The sequence below is a fragment of the Camelus dromedarius genome, chromosome 22, assembly GCF_036321535.1.
Source record: "Camelus dromedarius isolate mCamDro1 chromosome 22, mCamDro1.pat, whole genome shotgun sequence".
NCBI lineage: Eukaryota > Metazoa > Chordata > Mammalia > Artiodactyla > Camelidae > Camelus > Camelus dromedarius.
The window spans coordinates 30,732,436-30,756,143 of record NC_087457.1 but is presented as its reverse complement, the minus strand read 5'-3'; the positions used below and the strand labels follow the sequence as shown (position 1 = coordinate 30,756,143).

The window sequence follows — 23,708 nt, the reverse complement described above, 5'->3', positions numbered from 1 at the left end:
GAAAAATTTAAAATGGTGAGGACCCAGGAGAGTCATTACGGGCAGATAGTAGCATAATATGAATGGCGCTGGAACACTTCCCTGTGGCAGTAAACTCTTATCTCCAGCCAAGACCCATCAACACAAATGGAAGGAATGAGAATTAGCCATTGAGGCTGTGCGTTTGCTATTAGGAGCGACTGTGCAATCTAGTTTCCAAGATCTGTGCTATGCACACACATTTTTCTACATTACATAATGTTATCATTTAAATATTGTCATTCAAATGTGAAGACCAGCTGTGCATATCAGGACACAGCTGTCGGGCTGAGGTGCAGATCAGCCATCTGGTGCTTGGTTCTGGGTGGTTAAATTCCAGCCGGGGATTTAACTTCATATCCAGTTGTGAGAAAGTAAATTGAAGGCTGCATATTATTCCTCAGAAATCACTCCTTGGGGAAAGTCCTCAGAAATAAATTTCAACCAGAGGTGTCATTGATCGGTTCTATACTTTCAATTATAGCATTGGCCAAAATAAAACCAAACAGAAAATTGTTGGGCCATTTCATTTTCTTTGAAATAAAACAAACTAGCTAAAGAGAATGAGGCTTTTCAGTCTCCTTCACATTATCTGTGTACAGGGGCCATCTGCAGTCTAGCTGCCTGGCGTCACTCGTCTGTCTGAACAATGAGAAGGAAAATCAGGTGCTCTGTGAAGGCTAGGACGGTGGAGGTGGTAATTAGCCTGTTTCCAGACTCATTCTGTCTGTGTGTATGTGAAATATTACAAAGCAACACAATTCTTCACAATAGTCATTGCTGTACTCAAGTACACCCCTTCCTCAATAAAAAATGTTTTAAAGAGAGGGATCTTAAAATGCTGCCTTGACTTTTTATATGTGTGGTTAATCACAGAGTCCTCAGGAAGAAAACGACCTCGAAAAATTAGGCTACTTCAGTGTCTTCAGGCATTTCCATGTATAACTATCTGAAAGTATGAACTTAATTTTTAACATCTTCAGAGGAACAGACTTTTATTCTAACTTATTGCAGTGTCTTAGTGTATGTTCTATAGATTACTTTTTCTTAAGCAAATAACACTGGGATATATTCATTACTGAGAAGAATGGAGTTATGGTATATATTAATGGATGTTAGCTGTCAGATAATTTGATTAACGTTGAAATAAAATAGCTTCCTTTTTCTTTAAAATAAATTTGCTTTATTCTCTTCTGTGGCTCCTGACTGGAAAAATTAACCTTTTATCTCTAGATGGAACTTCCTTCTGGGAGCTGCATTTTCTAATTTTAACACACAAAAAGTGAATGTATGTGTAGAGAAATTATTCAGTAAAGATGGTTTTCATGATTATCTTTTCAAAGTGTGTTTAGAGAAAATCTTGGGGGAGTATGTGGGAAACCAAAAAACACAGATAAGCACAGTCATGAAAACTTCCAATGTAGATGTCCTGGTCAGAGTTCTCCAGAGAAACATAACCAGTAGGATATAGATAAATAGGTAGATAGGAGAGATTTATTATAGAAATTGGCTCATTGGCTCATGAGGCTGAGAAGTCCCACAATCTGCCCACAGGCTGGAGAACCAGAAAAGTCAGTGGTGTAATGCAGTCCTAGCCTGAAGGCCTAATAACCAGGAGCTCTGAGGTCAGAGGGCAGAAGAGGATGGACTTCCTAGCTCCAGAAGACAGAGTTCCATTGGACCCTCAAGGGATTGGATGTTAAGGTGAGGGTCGATCTCTTGGTCTCTTCTCTTCAGGTGCTAATCTTTTCGAGACACACCCTCCCCAACACATCCAGAAATGTTTGACCAGCATCTGGGCATCCCGGGGTCCAGTCAAGTTGACACCTAAAATTAACCGCCACAGAGTATGTTCAGGTTTGGTGGTTTATTTTCCTTTTGATTCTAAATGCAGACATCCTTAAGAAATACTTTTAATTTTAATAATAGGGGTTTAAGTTCAGAGCTTGTTTCCAAGTATCTGAGAGGTTGCAAATAAACCAATGAGTATATGGTTATAATTCATTTATAATCCTTTTGCATATGTTTGTTGGGGTAAGAGAATTTACAGAGGAAGGATTTTTTAGACTTGGTATTGGGATTATATATTTATTAGTAATTTCTTAGGAAAATATACTTTAAAAACCACACTAATACTTTGAATACAAAATAAAGAAATCCATCCCTTAAATTTTACAGGTGCCCACACCCTATATCCCAATCCCAGGACTGAATGGGGCTGATAGTAGCAATTGAAGTACCTCCCTGGAGCATGAAAGGCGGGCCTTGAGGTCATAGAAATCATGAGACGAGAAACAGCAGGAGAAAACAAAGTTTACAAAAATTCTAAATTTATAAGGATTTGAAACTCACACTGCACCTCTTATTTTATTTTCAGACTTGAACTGTGCACGGTTGTTTAATTTTAGACTAATTCCCTTTTTGTTATTTTCAATTTTGCATTCTTTAAAAAAAGTAATTTTAGTACATGCTTTTATACCATGAAGTGTAGACAAATGAAAAACTGAAAGTTGCTACCACTTGGTGTTAGAGGTTTCACGATGTGACTTAGAAAATTAATTTTACTGATGTCACCAGGTTGCCCCAAAACCCTTCAGGGACGGCAAGTATCTCTTCTTTACAACAAGATGTGATAGACTGGGTGGGAAGAGTGTAAGGGAAATGAATTTTCTGTGACCTCGGCTGTTCACTTTTGTGAGAATTATTTCTTTTGAAAAATGGGAGATGCGTGGGGAATCTCCTGAATTAGTGAATGTTTAAAAATACTTGAAATGATAATGGATATTGATGTAATCCCTGTGTTATATTGTGAAATATCAGGAAAGTGGGGAATGGTGAAATTACCCAAGTGAATCTGGTGTTTCTGTGAAGGGACAGGTTGTGGAGTCAGACCTTCTACAACAGGGAAGGAATTTGTGGTGTTTTTAGTTTGTCCTGCCTGGGGTGCGAGTTTGGTTTCCAGTTAGGGAATGTACCGGGAGCTGTGATACCCAGTGGTGCCTAAATATGTCAGTAGGTTCCGATATTCACACAAAAATGACCGTGATGATGAACAGCTACCATTTGTTGTGTACTTCCTGTGAGCCCAGCACTGTTCTAAACATTTCCTGTGTTAATTTATTCAATCCTCTCAGTACTATCATTATCCACACTGTATGGATGAGGAAATGAGACCCAGAGAGGTCAAATTAATAACTTGCTCAAATTCTTATCGCTAATAAGGGACACAGCCAGGATACAAACTCATAATGCCTGATTACAGAAACCACATCCTTCTATGGTAAATGATACTGCTTCCAAAGTATCATATTGCGTTATAACATATTATATAACAATATCTGATAAACAAGCAGGATTCAAAATGCACAAACACGTAATGTACACATGTGTGTACTCTTTTCCCCTTAAACAACCAACCAAAGAAGTGATTATGCTTAGAATATATTAAATATGCTAGATTAATAATTCCCCAGTTACTTTCCCTTAAGTCAAAGCCTTTTATATTTTGCAAAGAATCTGCGGAGGGTCCTTTGGAAGATGATCGAGCAAAGGCTCGAGCAAAAGGCAGCAGAACCACTTAGCTACTAACGTGGGTACTGGAGGTCAGAGAAGTGGCTTTGATTTGAGGAAGGTTACCTAAATGGTACTCAAGTACTTTAAAAACAATTCCTGAACAACAAAGGGCAGTTTCCACGACCTTATATACCCTGGAGATGGGACAAGAGGAAATGGATTTTGCTCACAGAAAGGCAGAACTGGTTTAGACATAAGTAAATCTTTCCAGAATTATATGAAATCAACTTAAGCCACACAGACTCACTCAGTCCTGCTCATCACAGCACCTTTTAAGTGTTAACAGGGTCACTAAAATTCCTTTCATTCATTCATCTTTGAAGTGCTGATCTATGTAATTACTAACCTTCTAACCATCATAGTACTATTATCTAAACTCACCACATTTTCTAGGCCATTCTTAGTTGTGAGACCTACACTACAGGTAAAGTAGGGCTCTGAGGAGCATAAAGAGTCATTTCTTCATCATTCTTGCTTATTTTTTAAAAACACAAAGGTGTGGATTTGCAACACTGTGACCTATGTTCTGTCAAGTTATAATCTCATATCTATATAATTTGTTTGATCTTAACAAACTTTTAAAAAAAGTTCCCATCAGTTCAACAATTTATTCTAGAACACTATAAAGTTTTATCCCATCTTCCAAGGTTCTTCATCTGTTTTTACAGGTTTGGTGACATTTCGAGGTCAATGACTATTGAGGATAAATGGAAGGAAACTGGTTAAGATGAAGCCTAAAGGATTAGGTTATTTAAACGTGAGACGTTTCTTGACAATGAGGGTTATTAGATATTAGATTTTAGAATAGAAATGATCCTCTTTGGGCTGATGGTTATAAACATTCTCATTTATCAGACGGGAAGTAAATGTAGTAATTTCGGAAGACTTAGGGATGGAATAGATGACCTTAAAAACTCATTCCATGAATACGGGTAAGACATATACGGTATTGGGCATGAAGTAATTAAATGGTATCCGTTCCCAGAGTGGAAGAGATTGTCTGATGTGACAAACAGGAAGTGTCGTGCCCTTGAGTCTGCCCAGTGGAAGAGCTGTAGGTGACCCTTCCTATCAGAGTGATTGTAAAAGCCCAACCCTCCCATCATTCTACCCAGAATAACGCAGTCCCTTTGAGAAATTACAGACATGCAGGACTCAGGCTGGACCTGCAGAGCTGAAGAACGCTATCAGCGAAGCCAGAACTTAATTAGAAGAGCAAACCTTTCATGCATGTTCGTTGATGCAGATTCACGCCTAACAAATACATTTTGAGTAAGTGCAAGCAAAGGCCACGGTTATTAACGAGGCGACTCAGATGCTTATTCCCGGTGTCTTGGTGCGCCAGGAGCACGGCAGGGTGGCTCAGACTGCATACCCTGGAGTCTGTCTACTCGCATGTGAACCCACTATACAAACTTCATGGTTTGTTATGCAGAACTACATATTGCTAAGTGTAGGAAGTTTTCGTTTCTGGGTGTGAATTGCATCTTCTTCGATGGAGTCTTTTGTTATGGTCATAAAAGGCAGAGCAGATGGGCAGGGTACACAGTCCGAGCACTGGAGCTGAAGGCTTCCAGATAGTCCATGGATCCATTCTGATGAACTAGTGCTGATGCATCAAGCAAAATAACCGGAATATCACTCCTGGGCCTAAATGTTGTTGCATGGGATATTTGGATTTCATTGTTCATGTTTGTCCATGATGAGATATTGTCAGAAAAATCTGTTTGTGGCACCAGAACTTCCAGCTCTTGCTTTGTAAGTAGTTTTTCTTCTAATGAGAACTTTGTTTCTCATGACCACTATTATTGTTTTCAATTTATTTATACTGTATCTGTATAACTATATTCTATAGATGATATTTACATATATCATGTATATACGTAGAAGTGCACAAATATATATGTATAAGTGAAATTTTACATATGGAAATACACCCATGCACCACCACCTAGGTCAAGGTAGAGAACATTTCCAACAGCTGTCCTTGGTCCATTTTCATCTCCTTCCAAACATAAGCCCTACGGTAACCTCTATCCCTGTAGAATAGTTTGCCTGTTCTTGAACTTTATAAAAATGAAACCATACAGTTTGTATCCTTTTGCATCTGGCTTTTTTTTTTTTTCCTCAACACTGTGTCTGTGAGATTCAGCTACATCATTGCATGGAGCCATAGTTATTTCTTTTTCATTGGTAATGCACTGTTCTACTATTTATTTACTTGTTGTAGTATAAAATGATTGCATTGTGCCCAGCTTGGGGCTAGCTGCTACATACATGCCTGTATATGTTCTCTGGTAGACTTGAGCACTTATTTCTATCATGTGACTCCTTGCTGTTAAGCAAAGTATGCCAAATAAGGTACCTTTCTCCTTATCACAGATATCTGCACATCTCCCTAAAGGGAGATTAACTAGCATTAGAAAATCATCCGCTTAAAGTCTCTTTGTTTGGGAATTCTGTTTCCTTACTCATTGGATATGGTACTTTATCGCCCCAATGAAGTCTCCATCTTACCAAGAGAGCAAAACCAAGTTGTAGAGATACCCCATGAGTTGGTCTCCAATAAGACTTAAGAATGAGGATTTACCAGGATTATGCCATTGGCAGAGACTGTAAAAAAAATAACTTACCATAAGGCCACCCTCTCAGCCCAAATTGTCTGCCTCAGAAAATGTAATACAAACAGTTCAGAATATCTCCAAAATTACCTGCAGCAATTTCCAACCCTTCCCTACCAAAAAAAAAAAACCTAAGAAGTATGCAAAACTGCTTTGTCACTGCAGCTCTGATCGCTGAGAGAGAGATACCAGTTCTGCCATGGGTCTCAGGACCTTTTCCTGCAGGCAGAGGGGGGAAAGACAGTGTGAATCATGTCTACACATGCTTAGGTGTTGCCTTTGATGAAGCATAATGAGTTGGAAACTTATTTTGTTTGGTCTCGGGCTCAAAATTAATCTAGCCCAAAGTTTAGAAGACCCTGAAACCCGACTCAGTGAGCGATGTCTCCCTCCCGTTGCTCAGACACGACACCTGGGGTTTATCCTTGGTTTTCTTTCCTCAAACTCATCTCCAGTCCGTCATCAGCAAGTCCTACTGGCTCTTAATAAAATCTTCCAAATGCAAGCACTTAACCACTTCCCTTGCCCCTCTGTTCCACACCATTCTCTCTTATCTGGAGCAGCCCACCCATGGGCATTTCTGAGTCCACACAGGCGTTCCTGCTTTTGACCTGTTTCTATAGTCTACTGTCCCTGTTGCAAATAGAATTGGTTTTCTGCAAATATAAACTAGATAATGACATTCCACTGTTAAAAGAAGAAAAAAAGAAAACATAATAAAACTTCCCTTTACACTTAGACCAAAATCTTTTTTGGTCAAGAAAGCTCTAGATTCTCAATCTTGATTGCACAGTGAGAATCACCTGGAAATTGTGAAAATACTAACTTACCTGGGCACGTGGCATTTTACAGTTCCCTGGAAAGTTCCAGTGTTCACCTGAGATTGAAAACTCCTTCTCCAGGTTCCCTCCTCCTGCCACGCCCCACCCCCACATTGCCTTCTTGATATTTTCTGAACATCCAAAGATCATTTCTGTCTCCAAACATGGTTCACTCTTCCCTCAGCTCTTTGAAGGATCTAGTCTTCCACACATTTAAATCTCTGTTCAAAATGTTAACTTCACTAAAACATTTTCCTTGGCCAACCTAGTTAACCACTCCCTGTTTCTTTACCTGATACATTTGTAGCATTTATGTGGAATTATTTTCTTTCTTTCCTGTTTGTTGTTGGTCTTCCTCACAAGACTGGCAGCTTCATGAAGATGGACGCTGTGTCTGTCCCATTCACTAAAATGCTGGGTACTATTTCTCTGATTTGTGTATTTTGGGTGAATAAAAGGATAAATCAAGATTCTGGAATCAAGAATTGCTACACTAGGTCCTTGTGGCTTATGGAATTCTTTATTCGGAAGGCTTTTGTTGTTCTATTTGCAGCCTTGGACTTTCCTACTGGAAATAGTCATGGAGACTGTTGCTTTTATTTGCTTAACTGTGTTGCTATGTTCTTCTGTTTTACTTCCTGCCTGAGATACAGACCATCTGGTTGGACTTGCAAGTGAGTTGGCTGACTCCATGGTAAGGATTCTGTGCTACATGTCTCTCTGTTGAAGGGGTGGGATCCACCACGTCTCTTAGGAGGAAGGTACTGGGGGTAATCCCTGTGCTATATGCTGAAAGCCAGTCACATTCTTTCTCTTCATTCATGTGTCTCCTTTTCATCTTCTGATGTGAAAGCATTGCTCCTCTCCCTTCCGGATCCAGTGGGAGGCATTTGCTTACAGTGGACTTAACCTTCTGCCCATCTACATCCCCCTGATTTGGGTCTGAAGTTCCGGTCACTCACTAAGTGGTCCATGATGGCTACATCCCAGCTCCACGGCAAATGCTGCAAATCTTCCTCCTGCATTAGAACTTGAATGAGAGCGCTTAGGGTTGCACAGCCTGTGAGAAGAGCTGAAGTCTGAACTTGTCATTCGATGGCAAGAACTGAGCACTCCATATTTTATGCTACTCTTCTAAGGCTTGGAGAGAATCTGCTAAGAGAGTGAGAGGGCTGACCGAACCTAGGAGAAACTCTAAAACCAAGACGTAGAAAGAATGAAAAGCAGAGTGAGAAATTTTGCTTTGGGTTAGTGAACAGACACCCATCTGGCTATTTTAAGCAGAAAGGGATTTACTAGAGGGAAATAAGTGCTAGTAAGAACGTAGACGATATGATGACAAAACAGTGGGAACAATCATTTTTCTTTTTAAATTGAAAAATGGTGAGAAAAAAAATCAAAGATGTCCTAAGCGTATGTGGGCAGAATCCTTTTTCAATGAGAATGATTCTGAAACACAAAATGTGAATTCTGTGACACATGAACAACAATGAACAAAAAAATGATTACCCGCCTCCCCAGATTCTCTGTTTTTCCTCCGTTAGATGCTTTTTCCCCCTTAAATTACAAAAGTAATATACACACAATAGCAAATCAAGCCACAGAAACGTGTAGAGAGAAAAAGTTGACTAATACACCCATGCAATTTCTCTAATTCTGTTAACCAGTGTTAATGGCTTTTCATCAATCAACACACTTTGAATTCAGATAATATTTGTTTATTTGAGGGAAAAGTTACAAAAGAGAAACTAGAAGTAAAATAGCACGCATTCAAAAGAAGGTCATTTCAGAGGATTACTGACAGAAATGCAATGACAGCTGAAATCCTTTATGGACTTATGAACAAAAGGATTTGGAACAACCAAGTTACCTTTTTGATATTTTGTTAGCTAATTCAAAAAATAAATTCTTTTTGGTATTATTCTGGAAAAAAAAGGAATGCTTATTAAGGAAGACTGTGAACTACTTAAGGACTAGTATTATCATGACACCTAGTAAAGAACCTCACACGTGGTGAACATTTTCTAAGTGTTCAGTTAAAACAGGAGAAAGACCATCTAAACTCATTCAAATTCCATTTCGGAAAAGTCCTGTGTGTTTAAGAGCTTAGTGTATTTTCTCTTTGCTTTATTTTGTGATGATTGAATATTTTTTAGAATGTATGTTGCAAACCTTCAATATTCCATTTGTATAATAGTTCAAACAGATTTTTTTATTAGCTTGTGGCTGGTTTTTTGTTAGCTAGGTTTCTCCTTCTGGTTCTCTTTTCCTCCCTCCTTCTCTTCATCAGGAAATCAAGGCCCCGTAATAGGGGACTGGGTTTATAGTTACTGAGGTGCAGTACCCATCCTGTTTGATGCATATGACTTAAATGATGACCAAATCCACAGCTCAACCAATTGGTTTTTAATGAAATTCTTGCAGATTTATATTTTAGTTTGTGTCAGAAATAGGATTCTTTTGCATCATTAACCATGGAAAGGTTAAGGAAGAGAAAATGGAAAGTGAGAGGTTAAAAATATATAAGGTTAATTGAAATTTCAGGTTCTTCTGCAATTAAGGCAATTCCAGCTCAATTTGGTGACAACAAAACATGCTTTGGATTTGTCTTAGCTGTGGTTTTGAGGTGCAGATTTTTTTTTTTCATTCTGGTTAGTTCTAATCTTGCTAACGATACCAATGATTCAGAAAAAAATTTCATTTCCATTTGGATGTAGGCAGTTTCTTTAGTATAAATTTGAAAGCAAATGCAGGACTTTCTAAAGCTGGACCTTACTTCTTTTCTTTCTGAAAAAGAGATGGTCAATGACAAGAGTAAAATTATCTTGATCTGAAAAATAGAGCTTTAGTTAAAGAATGTCAGTTTCTTGTCCTAAAAGAATATTTTTAAATATAGTCTTATGTGGATGGTTGAGAGGTTGTAATAAAGATTAGTACATTACTTTCTTTTTATATTTATTAAAAAAGTAAAACCGACAGATTGTAGTTACTATGAAATACTACTGAATATATCAGTATTACGCATTTTTATTGGCTGCCAAATTTTCTAGCAAATGCTCCATGACACATGAATGTGCTTCTAATTAAATTACTTTATTTGGGGGGAAACAGACCTCATCAGCCAATTGTTTTAGTGTTTCCATGACCTTACTTCTTATTATAGATTTTTTTTTTTTTTAGTTTTATGAACGAGGAATATATTGTCAATGTTTGGTAAACAGCACTATAAATTAATACTTCCAAAAGATGGCAGTTAAGTAGTTGATGTTGTTCGTGATGCTAATGAATAATAATAATAATAATAATAATAATAATAATAATAATAATAATAATAACTCTATCTGAGTCAAATCCTAACTTTGCCACTTATTTGCTGTGTGATTTTAGGCATGTTATTTGACTTTGGTTCCTATTCTGTAAAATGTCTCTGTTTACACATGGTAAATTGGCAATAAAAACAATAGCTTGTTCTGAGGATTAATTCATAACTCAATACATGTAATATGGGTTTTTATTTTTCTATTGAACAGAAGTTGCATATACTTTGAGCCAGTTCTTTTTCCTGAGCAGATGCACTCAGTCAATTTGGAGTGTCCTCCTTCCTTCCATCCAAGGATTGAGTGTATGTTCTGGGAATGTTTGAGTGATGGGGTTTTGGTGGGGGCGCCGGAGAGGTCAGATCTGAGCCTTAGTCTTTGCTTATACTCTGGTCTGCTGAGAAGAGCTGTCCACACCCCTGGTCTTCACCATCCAGGTCACTTCTGACATAGGTCCGATTTGTCCACTTCCTTTCTGTCCCCTATCAAAAAGAGAAACTGCCAGGCTGTTTGAGGCCCCAGCTGTCTAGACTTCCTGGGCCTCTGTTCCTGCTCCAACCCCACGGCCGGCCCTGGGCTCATCCCCTGGAGTGGGCTCCCGGGCTCCCCGCGTTCTCTGGCTCCACAGATCTGTCTGGCAGTTGGCCTGTGTAATTATGATGACCTAGGGAACAGATTTAGAAACACAGAAACTTAACTATCTATAAGATTTATTGAATTATTATCCTTATTACCTTGAGCAAACTTCCAATTTTTGGAGGGAGAAAGGATTAAGGACTTTTTTTTAAAATTTCAAAGTTATAATGCGTGGTTTGAAAGGAAAAAAGACAGAGAAAGCTGGTTACAGGTCTGAGGGAATTTAGGAAGAAGGGGAAATAGAGGGAAAAGAGAGGGAGGGGACATGTTTGGGGGAAATCCAGTGGCCCTCAAATCCCAGTTTCCCACCCACAGAGGCCTAGGATGTGTAGAGACATGACCAATAACCGTGGGCTCTTACTCCCTCTGAGGGCTGGCCAGGGGACATTTGATCCTGGATGTTTGATCAGTTGGCATTATGACCATTGAACTAAAGACACAGGTGGGAGAAGCCTGCAACCCTAAGAAGGGACTCCAGGTGTTCAGCACCATTCTGTGAATATGATAGATTAGTGATTCAGTCAGATGGAAAAATATCTGGAATGTGTTAGGGAGGAGAGATCACTTCTGCCTAGTGACTCAAAGAAAGGGAAGAGAATGGAGGAGGAGGCAGTATTTGATTTAGGTCTGGGAAGATACGTGGGGTTTTAAGCCAAAATAAATTTTGCCAAGAAAAATTGTTCTTGCCCTTTTGTATCCAAAGCTTATCTTTTTTCATCCTCCACTTTAATAAATAGAACAGCATTTTTGTGGTGGAAATCAGACAGACTCTGGAGCCATCAGACTCAACACTGTCAGTGAGTAGCTGGATGACCTCGGCAATCGATCTCCGGACCTCTGTTCAGTGACCGTGACTTCTTCCTTCTGGGGTGAGAGGATCAAGGGCTGAAACCTGCATGACACACCTAAAGCCTCGGGCTCAGCACCTGTAACAACTCAATAAATGCTATTTCTTTTCTCTCTGCTGACCCCAGAGCTTTAACATAAAGTTTATTTAGTGTGTACTAGGGACTTGGATGGAATTTCCACATTCTGTAAGTAAATACTTTATAATCATAGTCTCCTTTCTCCTGGAAGCATCTGTAAAATGCAAGACTTCAATTGCCATTGACACCTAGCCCAAATTTGTATAATCATAAAATGTAACAAAATAACAGAGCCTAAAGTGAGAAATCTGTTTGATATTACAGTTTTTTTTTAACTGCTAAATTCTACAGAGAGCTATTTTTAAAGGAAGGACTTTTGCAGAGCCAACATACATGATTTTGCAAGTGGTTGCATTTAGCAGAAAATACAATGTTTTTCTCCCAATTGACCTCTTAAGAATTAGGTCACAGAATATACTCTGTTCCCCCAAATTGGACTTTGATAACATCTAATTGGACAGTTATGTTCCTCTATTATGTTCCTCTTTTTGTTCTTGTTGCGCTTACCTCAATGCAAGAAGGATGAGGCAGCTACCTTGGAGCACAACTTAAGGGCATGACAAGTTTGGGGAATGGGAAAGGAAACTAGAAACTAGTGTTCTCAGCCAAGCAGGTTCAGCTTGAAGGTGTAGAACTGACAAATGTCCGAAAAAAATTTTTGCATCGACCTGGAGGGGAATTTCCAGCTTTGTTACTGCAGGGTATGGGGTTGGGGAGAGAAAAATTAAAAGAAAGAAAATCCGCTATAAATGGAGAGAAAGTCAAAGTACTGGTCTATAAAAAATCTGATTTTGACTTGTGCTAAGGTAAAAGCCCTTTGTAATTATTTTACGCAGCCCCATGCCTGAAATAACTCTGAAATCACAAAACAATAGAATTTATGATAAATGAAGAACATCTTGGATTAGCACTAAAGAAGGATATTATAATAGAGCAAATAATTGTATCTGAATAAATTACTCATTAATGATAACTGCACAGCACAATGGAGTATCAGCAGAAATAGGTTCATCTCGGGAAACTACGGATGGGCTGACTTTTGACTTGGTTGTTATTCCAAATAATTCAAATCCATTTCTCCTCTGCAAGACTTCTCTCCTGACAGTGTTAGGCATCTAGCTCATTTTGTGCTGTTTGACCTGTATCATGCATTTTTGTATAACTGAACTGTCTTTTTAAAAATCTAAGCCTGCCATGTGTAATAGTTTAGCCAAGGGTATGGGTTCACTTTGGTTTTCAAGTTATGAAACCATGTATGAACACCATTGAGATCAGGTGGATTTTTGTGTGAATGTTTTCCTACTGGTTTGCCTTTTGTTTTGCCTTCATTGGTTACTTGGATTCCATTATACTATTAATTCATTGCTTGAGAGCAGTAGATTCAGGGTGTTATTTCCTGCGATGTTATGGATTTCCTTTGGTGTCCTACTCTGCCTGCTTCAGCCTCTTCTTTGATGTGGCACTTTTGGTTTTTTTCGTTCTTTCTGTTTTCTCATTCAGATTGTATGCTGATTCTAATAAACAGACTGACTTGAGAATTCTTAAATGCTACAAGAGTCCAAAGGAGAGGGATATTCTGTCTGTTTGGGGCAATTGTTGAAGAGCTAGCAGATGAATGGGGCTCTTGAAAGACATGTAATGGGTAAAGATGGGGGATGAGCAATCTAAGTAGAAAGAATGACAGGACCATGAAGGCAGCAAATATGAGATGTTTTTAGAAAATGATATATTTTACCAAAAAAATTATATATATATAAAGGGAAGTAAGGGGATTTTTGTCTCCAAGTTAAAACTGTTACTGACCAGGGTTCTTGGACACCATAATCAATAGAAATTGACAAGAGGCAAGACAAGAAATTCAGGCAAGGCTTTACTGGGACTCGTGCTACCGCGGGAGGGAATGAAAACAAGAAACAGGTGCCTTCCTCACTCTCCAAGGAGGGCAGTCTGGTTCCTCAAATGGGGTAAGGGTGGACAGAGCTGGAGGGATGGCTTAGGTGGTCTTCTCACCCCCTTGGTGGTGCTGTGTGCAGGGCTCATGCCCAGACCCCTGTTTTTGCTCCTGAAACCTCAAAAGTAGCTGTTGGGTTTTTGGTCTTTTTGTATCTTGTTGTTCAGAATTTGCCCCAACAGTGCTTGAATGCAGCTATTTTCAGTCCTTTATAGTTTCTTCGTATTCTGTTGCTGGAGGAGATGTTTGTCCAGGTGTAAGCCTGCACCTGGATCCCAGGTCTCAGGTCCCAGGCTGTCTCAAAACCTTGTAACAGACAGGATGAAATAAAGTTCACATGGTATATTTTCTTGTTTAAAATCTATAGTGGTTCAACTTAGAGTAAAAGTAAAACACTAAAATAAAATCTCATAGTAGTTTCCGTATGAAAACAAAAAAAAGAACGAACTACATTAAGCATTAGTTCCTGAAAAGTGGTGACCTGTACATGCTCTTTAGACAATAGGGAAATGTTATCATTAGCCAGAGTGTACCCTCATCCTTTAGTGGCTTTAGGTTTCTCTGCCAAAGGATAGAGATGTAAGGCATCCAGGCCTTCAACTGTGTGATTTAGAGGGAAACGTTCCCTGAAAAGGAGCAGAGTACCGTTGACAGGTCTGCACAGGCTTATCACTTGCCCCATGTGGTAATTGATTATAACTCCATTTGCTCTGCCTGTATAGGCAATTCATGGATTAGTTGGTTCCAGAAATATAAAAATAATGCATAAAAAATGTCGTGTACAGCTTAAATTGGAGGATTTCTGAGGAGGCCAAAAGAGCAAAAACTTTGGAGCAAAGACTTTTGGATATCAATATTATATCATCCTCAGTATCCATCATTCTCAGACTTGTTTTTATTATAAGATAATCTTTCTGTAACTAGAAATTTCCAAGGCTTAGGCTGCAATCACCATGATAGCTTATATTTTCATGAAATAGTAACTTCTGCTGCTCTAAGATGAGGATAAAATTAGAAGGGTTTTCTGATAATAAAGAAAAAAAGATGAAAGAAAACATTACTTATGTAGCGTAATTTTGGGAATGAAATGTTTAAGAAATTTGAGAAAAGTGAACCTGTACTGATAACAACAACAAAAAACCTATCATTTACTTTAATGGGAAAAGTTTGAATTTTCTGCAAAGCTGGGTCAAATCCCAAAATACCATACGACTTTGTAACAGAAAAATGAAGACCATCTATTGTATTCAAACCATGTGTTCAGGCTAAAAGGTAATGTTAACTGGATTTCCTGAATCCAGCCTAGAAACTTTGATACCCTTCTGTGTCATGTGGGAGCTTAGAAGCCTCTCCCTACAGAGCCTCAGACCTGCCTTTTATCAGTAGGGGCTGCCCCGTCTCCAGTTGTGTTCCTATTAAATTCTGTTGTAACTCCTCCTGGTAAAGGGACAGAAGTTGGCTATTCTTTCCTTTGTCTCTTTTTTACAGCAGTGTGGCTCAATCTGGGCCTGCGAGTTTCAGGAATAAATAGATATTATGGATCAAGAAAAGTGTAAGAATAGAATTGTGAGGTTGACCTAGCTATTAGAGAGTCTTTTCCCCTATTAGCGAGGAAGAACACCTGCTTCAATCTAATAGGATACTTGAGGCCAAGCTTTGGAGGCCCTCAGACATCCTGAAATATAATTCAGATAATATGGAAAAGATACATACTAAAGCTCCTGAAATTCAGCACCTGCAGATTTTCATCTCCTCCTGTTACAAAGCGACAATGATTGTCATTCTCTTATCTGTGCACAAGGCATGAATGTTCATTGATGGCTGTTCTTCCTGAATTATATTTGGTCTATTGGGAAAAACCCATCTGTAATCAGTTTAGAAACAGAGTGAGTCAGGATGGAATGTCACAGATGGGCAGCGAAACTTTAATTCATGCTTTTATGATATCCAACTCGGATGACAGTGATTCTCTGCCTCCAGGTCTCCTTCAGGTGTCCCAGGACAAAGCAGAGATAGCTTGTACAAGTAGGCAACCCCTGAGATTTGAAGCATGCAGTCTGGTCAGTGAGAGTTTGGAGAGTTTGGTTCTGGCTGCCGGTTAAGGCCGGGAGTGACTGTACGGGGTCCTAGGGATGTGTTTTTGAAACACAGTGTGAATCCAAATGAGTTTCAGGTTCCCTATTGTCCAAGCCCAATTCTACTCAGCTGTAAAAACGTGGGGCTTTCATTTGTTCAGAGCTGTTACTATAAATCACGATGCCCCGTAGCTTTTGCAAGCAGTTGTGGAATAGATTTTTCCCAGAGTCAGATAACTGGACCTGTTGTTGAATTTAGGTCAAGACTAAAGTGACTCATTTAATTTGCTTTCTTTTAACACTACGGTATTCTTTCTGCACCTTTCATGTGGCTTTGCCAGGATTTTTTAAAATTTCTTTAAGATCTTAGCATTCTAGTATTTCGAAGGCTTAAAATAAACACGGTTGAAATCTTGTTTAGAAGCGTGCTCCTACCAGTTTCTCACTGGTGAAAGAGAAAACCAAACAGTCTGTGTTTTCCTTTTAATGTAGTTCTATTGTATAGGATATTTTATCAACATGTTCTATCGTTTTTCACAGGTGTATTTTTACCATGAGTTCCCAAGTCGTCCTATTTGTTTGTTTGAAAATAAATTACTAAAATGCATTTCCACTTTTCCCCTCTCAATATCTGGAAACAGAAAATAGCAATAAAAGCCTTTATTTCTGAATGTGGTCACATAATTCTGTCTTTATCTACTGGCATTTTCCCATTTCTTTTAAACATGTTTCCTCTGCTACTTAGACACACATTTGTCATATGCATTGAAGTCAATGTAATTATTCTCCCTTTGTACCTCTTGGTCATATTTTGCATGTGATAGCAGCTTTATGCAAATTCAGTATCAGGAATACCTATTTTAAGAAAAAGATATACTATTAGTGACTAACTACCTTGGTTTTAGTCTCCCTGAGCCTGGGATATCCCTTGGCTCTAGAATTATCGGCAGCACAAAATGAGACACAGCAATGAGATATGAAATTGAAAACGTGGAATTCACAGACAAGCCACTTTGCTTTTTGAGCTTCTTGTCTCATCAAATAGACAGTTGTCATTCACACCTCTCACATGGCTTTTGTAAGGATTAAAGGAGACATGAAAGCACTTCAGAACTTATAAGACTGGCAAATATTAGTTATTTACAATACTGCTCTAGTGAAGGAATGCTTTTATTGACAAGAAACAAAGTATTTAACAACTAAATTCAGCATTTACTTCTGAAGCACAGAATTTCTTCTATTAACAGCTGAACCCCTCCCTTCAGTTTTTTGCTATATATTCTCTTCCACTTTGGGGGCTTATTACTAGGGTGAAACAATGCATATGTGTGACCTCTAAATTGTATTTTAGTAAAAATCAGATAATAAAGGCTTTAAACATGTTTCCAAAAAATATAGCAGGAAAGATGGAGTGTGAAAATATATTCTAATAAAGCCCTTTTGAAATATTTCACTCTGTTAAGTTCACAATAATAAAAATAGTCACATGTTTCTAGTCACAAAATAGACTGGTAATTATGTTAGCATTAATACACAATCCATTTCTATATTTTTCTCCAGTATTTCTTTAATGTTGTGAAACGGAACATGGGGTTGTTCTTTTTCAGTTGATTTGAGAGCCATTTTTGAACTTATCTCTGAGCCTTTCCTAGTAAGGGAAACAGAATTCCAATGCCCGTGTGTGCAGATGGTACCATGTGGAATGGGATGGGAGAATGTGGTGTCATTCCTCTCCTGGTTTCTCTGCTCCCTAGTCTGTTTGGTGAAATTGCCCCCTTTGTCTGAGAAATAAAGAAGGCCTATCTGCAGCTTTTCCTAGGGAATCACAAATGAGCTCCTTTAATTCTGTGGACCAAGTCCCTTTTCAGTCCAAACAGAGCAGGTACCTTTACCGTAGGGACACAGACCCCAACAATAGGGCAGCTTTTCTCTTGAACTATTTTAAGCTCATAGGCTTCTTGGCTTCTTGCTTCATTGTGTTTTCTCCCTGAACTTTTCACTACTGAGTTTTTTCTTCTTTCCTTTGTATTTTATCATAGCCAAATTCATATGTATTAATTTTTAGAAAACAAATATTTATAAGTGGGGAAACTTGTCTCAGAGATAAACTAATAATTTATGCATGTCCATGTAATGCTCACTCTACTTGACAGTAATTCTGGGTATTAACTGTAAAACAATTTCATAAGTCTTCATCCAGGACCAATTCACTTAGCTTTAAAGAAGCAAACAGGAGACGTGATATTGCATGACTACTAACAGTATAGTAAGCCCACCCTGGCGAGCTTCCAGTGTCCCCAAGTTACCTCCAGTGTTTGTGTATTACTTTGTCATTGACCAGCTAATAAACCTTTCCTTCCAACTGGTACAAAATGGAAGTAAAGAGAAACAGCTAGCAAATGTACGTATGGAAAGGCATGGTTGGACTTCCTTTTAGAGACTGGGTTGAAATAATTATAGGGAGTAAATGAGCTCTGGGATATTTCATGTCATATAGGATGAATTCTCTGCATGACCCTACTGCTGTCTCATCCCCTAAGTCAATATTTTTTAACCAATATTGGCTGAACATACGCCATGGGGTAGGTGCTTTGGTAAAAACTGGACATATAGATAGAGTTCTTGGCTTAAGGAACGCATGAATTACTTATTTGACTAGAATATTTCACTTGTAGGAAATGTATTTGTGGGGAGGTTTCTGTCTAAATAACATTGAAAATAACAAACATTTACTGTCTTGTAGAGGTAGCACAGCATAAGGGTTAAAGTGTGGAATAAATGTCACCTCTCAAAGGGCTGAACATTGGAAAAGTGGTTTAATACTTATGATGTTTGCCTCTTAATCTACAAAAAAAAAAACTACAACAGAATCTAATTCATAGGTTTGTTATAAGGCTTAAATGAGTTAATACTCATATAGTACTTAGAGTAGTGCCTGGATTCAAATAACTGTTTAAAAATAAATGAAATGCCTTACTTATTGCAAGGACAGATCTAACATTAGAAATTTCAAGGCTTTATGAGCCATCTATTGTTGTGTGACACATTTCCCCCGAACCTAGCAGGTTTAAACAAAAATCATTCTTTGATAGATTCCAGTGGGTCAGAAATCTGAAACCTGGTGTGGCTGTGTGTCTCCGACAAGGACATCTCATGAGGCTGCAACTAAACTGTTAGTGGAGGCTACAGACACCTCAGGTCTTGATGGAGGAGGACTGGCTTCTAAACTCACCCCTGTGACTATGGTCATGTCTCTGGTCCTCACAGGCTTTTGGATGGAGATGGTTCCATTCCATGTGGGCCTCTTCATGCGTCACTAGCATGGAGACTGGCTTCCCTCCAAGTGAAGGAAGAGTGAAAAAAGCCGCCAAAATGGGAACCGCCACTATGGAAGGAAATGAGATTCCAATACTTTTACTGTATTCCACTCACCAAAAGCAAATCACTAGGTCCAGGCTACACTCAAGGGGAGATAATTTACATAAGGGCATGAATACCAGGAAATAGGGTTCCTTGGGGACCATCTTAGAGCCTGTCAATCTTTGTGATGATGTACATTTTTTAAGCCTATAAATGTTAAATATAATGCATTTCCATTAATGGAGAGCCTGAAGTCCATTGTCTCTCTTTGAAATATATGAAGACCTCTGGTTACTTGAAGGTGCCAGACAGATGTATTCTTGTACTGGAGACTGACTCTCTTTTCTCTGAATCTGTTTCTTGTTAAGCAGAGTCTCAAGCACCAACTATCAGTCCAAAGGGGAGGTGGGGTGGCTCCAACTTCTTGTAGAATAGCTGAGATCATTACTATACAAGCCAGCAGGAACTGAAATCCAACCCCTCTGACTTGTATCTTGGTATGGAAATCACCAAGGAAAGCACAACACAGACAAGCACTGGATGGGGCAATGGTTTACTTTCATAGAGAAGAGATGGCACAAGATCAGCCTTAATAGTGGGCACTCGTCCCCCACGGCCAGCAGGTCTCTTCCCACAGCGACACCAGGTGATTCACCCACATACACGCCTCTCATGCCACAATGGGGAAGAATCCCTTCACCTCCCCAGAGAGGACAGACAAGGCACTGGGGCTGCCAGGTGCCATATTACACACAGGCTTAAGCAGAACACAAGAGCCCACACTGGCCTGAAACAAGGAACGATAATCCCACACAAGGTGATAAACCCAGCGCAGGTTGTGTGGGTTCCTTATCTCTCAGTAAGGAAGTGCTCCAGGTCCAAGGTGCATTCTTCTGCAACTCCATGGTGGCAAGATTGCATGCTCCAGACTGCCATTCCCACCATTTATGTTTGTGTGTGGTTTGTGGTGGTTGTACCTGCTCTGATTTGTGGGTTTGCCATATAGAATTTTGTTAAGACTATGGTTTTTGGAACAGTTCTCAGAGAAACTCAAACAGAATGGCTTCTTTGTCTTCAAGGTCCCCAAAGTATGATTCACAGAGTATTTTTACCCTTTTGAGAAACTATATTATGTTTTAAATCATTCATTTAAAACTAAACCATGAGGATGGGTAAAAGAATGATGAGAAAAGTGCTCATTGAATTCAATATGGATAATCAACTCATACCATTCAAGATAAAAAGAGGGAAACAGTGTTGTAAGACAAGGGTGTTATGATTTCATTTGGCCCTGAGGTATGCAGGTATACTCTGTTTCACCCAGGTCAGTTCTATCAAACGCACATAATTGAGATTTTGTTGCCAATGAACTTAAGTTGTGTGGACTTAGACAAGTCTCCTTAAACCACATGCTTTGTGCGAACTCTCTCTGAAGTGTATTTGGAAGAGACAACACTTTTTTTTTTCTTCCTGGTTGTGTGTCAGTTAGAATTCCTGTGCTTATCTTGTGCCTGACCTTTTTTTAAAACCTTAATTTAAATGAGGAGCAAAGAATTCAACATTCTCTTACAAGGTCCATTCTAGCTGCAACATCTTTCAATTCTGTGTTTCAAAAAGGTGCAGAGCTGTTCTGAATTGTGAGTAGGGTGGCAATGAACTCTTGTTTTCCCAGAATGTGAATGGTAAAGCACGATCTCCGAACATCACGGTAACAACAAAATTATGCTTCTGTATTTTTTTTTTTTTTTTTTTTTACGAACAGAGAGAGTAGAGAAACTTCATCGTGAGAGATTTACTGTCTAGGTTAAAAACATTAATTTAACCAATAAATAATTTTTGTTAGAAGAAATAATTATTCCTCTTGTCTCTGATTAGATGATTGGCATAACCCCAGCTTCTCATCCTATTTCTTCCCTATTATTTCTGAACCCTTCTTTATTAATTATACTCTCTTTCTATTTCATCATCAATTTCTCCCTCCCCACTAGCCTCTTCGCTTTGTCTATAAAACAAAATAGACACAGGGAACTATATGCAATATCTTGTAACAACCTGTAACGAAGAAGAGTATGAAAGCAAACATATGTATGTATATGCATAACTGGGACATTGTGCTGTACACCAGAAATTGACATATTGTAACTGACTAGATTCTAATTAAAAAAAATTTTTTTTAATACAACTTTTCCTTTGGTCATGCTGTTTCCTCAGAAAACTGGCTTCTGATGTGCCTTTTAAATTAACAAAATTTTTGGAAAGAGAACATTTTTCCACCCTCAAATATTCAAATTCTGCTTTATCCTGTCATTCATTAACCCTCAACAATTTCCCTTCTACCGTAAGTCTAACAACGGCTTGACAAACCTGAAGGTCACATGATTGCGTAACATAAACAACGGTCCTTTTCCAGTTCGCATCCTCCTTGATAAGCCCTTGACAGCTAACACTAAGGCCCCTCATCCCTTTTGCAGAAATCAATCACCCTGGCTTTCTTGACACAGTGTTTGATAGTCCTCCTGTCTCTGACTTCTTTATCTGTTACTATTAATTTTCTCCCTGTTATTCGAAAAATTCCACCCATCTTTCCTAGCTGTGTAGCCTTCTCTTGGCTTTTATAGCCACTCTCCTAACTTTAACCATTTCTTTCTGCTATTCCACTAATCCTAATCTCTCTCCTGAATTCTACACCTTATACTTTTGATTTAGAGAAATTTGGACATTAAAAATGTCTTAGTCATATTGATTACCTGTTCAAGTAAATTATCAAAAAGGAGACATAGTAACAAGAAATCAGAGTACTATTATAAAGCAACTTGCTGTTTATCTACACCTGAGTACTACACCAACTGTAAAGGTAAAAAGCAGAAAAAATCTAAGCGCTACATGGCTCTTGAAGCTTTAAGAAAACTGAAGTTTTGAGCTGTGCTTTCCCCATCACAGTGGCTGTCGGTGGAAGCTGCTGTCTCTGCCACCACCAAGAATCTGCCACTTCCTCCTGGCTTCAAAAGCAAGTTACATCTGCCCAAATCAGGAAGCTGCCCAATAGGACATCTGTCTATTGAATCCAGAATGTCCCACGACAGATTCCAGCTCACATAAATCACCTTCCCATCAGAATCTTGAGTGAGTTATTTGACTGGCATACACTAAGTTGCATGAAGTGCAGTCGATGGAAGACAGTCTGGGAGAGGCATGTTGTTTTGATGCTGAGCTCCAGCAGTACTGGAAGGGGTGCCAGCAGGGCACTGGGATCGGTGTTGAATGAGCCAGTTCATATTTTTGCCAGGCTCTTGGTCCAGTCAGTAACCACACATGCCCTGCTTCCCATTCTTAAATTTCAACAAAACAATAACAGACGCAACAGAAAAATGCTCTTAGCTCACCAACTGCAACTCTTCCTCATATGGACAAATATCCTCTATGCAGATGGATAATCCAAGATCTCAGCAGTCCCTACATCCATTTCTGGGTGATATCCATTCTTCCCTGCCATCTTTAAGCTGCAGCATATACTGTAGGGTTAAAATTGAAGATCCTGTACAAAAGCAGTAGAGAAAAGGGAGAAAAGATAAAGAAGGGGTGTTATATACTTAAGAGCAACTAAGAAAATATTGGTAGTTTCTAAAGGCCTATTTTTCTACAACTTTCATGAGCACATAGGAGGTATTTATAACTTTCTCCCTTTATTCTCTGTATTGGTCAAGGTTTTCCAATGAAACAGATTCTGTCTGTCTGTGGATCTGTCAATCTGTGGATCTGTCAAGATTATTATAAGGAGTTGGCTCACATGATTATGAAAGCTGAGAAGTCCCAAGATCTGCAGTCAATAAACTGGAGTCCCAGGAGAGGAGATGTGTAATTCTAGTCCGAGTCCGAAGGCCTGAGAACTGGGAGAGCAGGTGGTGTAAATTCTAGCCTGAGACCTGACAGCCTCTGCACACAAGAAGAGCTGATGTTCTGGTCGGAATCTGAGGGCTGGAAAAGACCAACATCCCAGCTCAACAGTCAGGCAGGAGGCGTTAGTTCCCCTTTTACAAATCCAAAAGGAGTCAGCTTTTTTTATTCCATTCAGGCTGATTGGATGAAACCACCACACTGAGCTCAGTTTGCTTTACTCTGTCTACTGACTCCAATGTTAGTCTTATCCAGAAAGATCCTCACTGAAACACCCAGAATTAATGTTTAACCCAATATCTGGGTATCCTGGGGCCCAGTCAAATTCACATATAAAATTAACCATGCTTGTGGAAAGAGAAGGAACATGTGGGGACTGGACTCAGACATGGCTGCCCAGGAAGGACTCCAATCAATCAATACGAATATAAAATGATATAATAATAGAAATTAAGGCTCTGGAGTGAATAATTTTAATTTCCATCTCTGCTAACACTGAAGCAATTAGAGGGATGA

General features: G+C 38.9%; 1 long non-coding RNA gene across 3 annotated transcripts; it reads right to left on the bottom strand.

Annotated features, from left to right (window-relative positions):
• Positions 1-10,544: 10,544 nt before the first annotated feature.
• LOC105084420 (uncharacterized) lies at positions 10,545-23,436 on the bottom strand. Of its 3 annotated transcripts, XR_010377372.1 has the most exons (4): positions 23,086-23,436; positions 22,682-22,833; positions 19,171-19,323; positions 13,767-14,169 (listed from the first exon to the last, which is right to left on the bottom strand). It is a non-coding gene; the product is annotated as an uncharacterized LOC105084420 (long non-coding RNA). The 3 variants fall into 3 exon arrangements; XR_836692.3 differs by lacking the exons at positions 13,767-14,169; positions 19,171-19,323 and adding an exon at positions 10,545-11,014; XR_010377371.1 differs by lacking the exons at positions 13,767-14,169; positions 19,171-19,323 and having other exon boundaries at positions 20,259-22,833.
• Between the last annotated feature and the right edge of the window lie 272 nt (positions 23,437-23,708).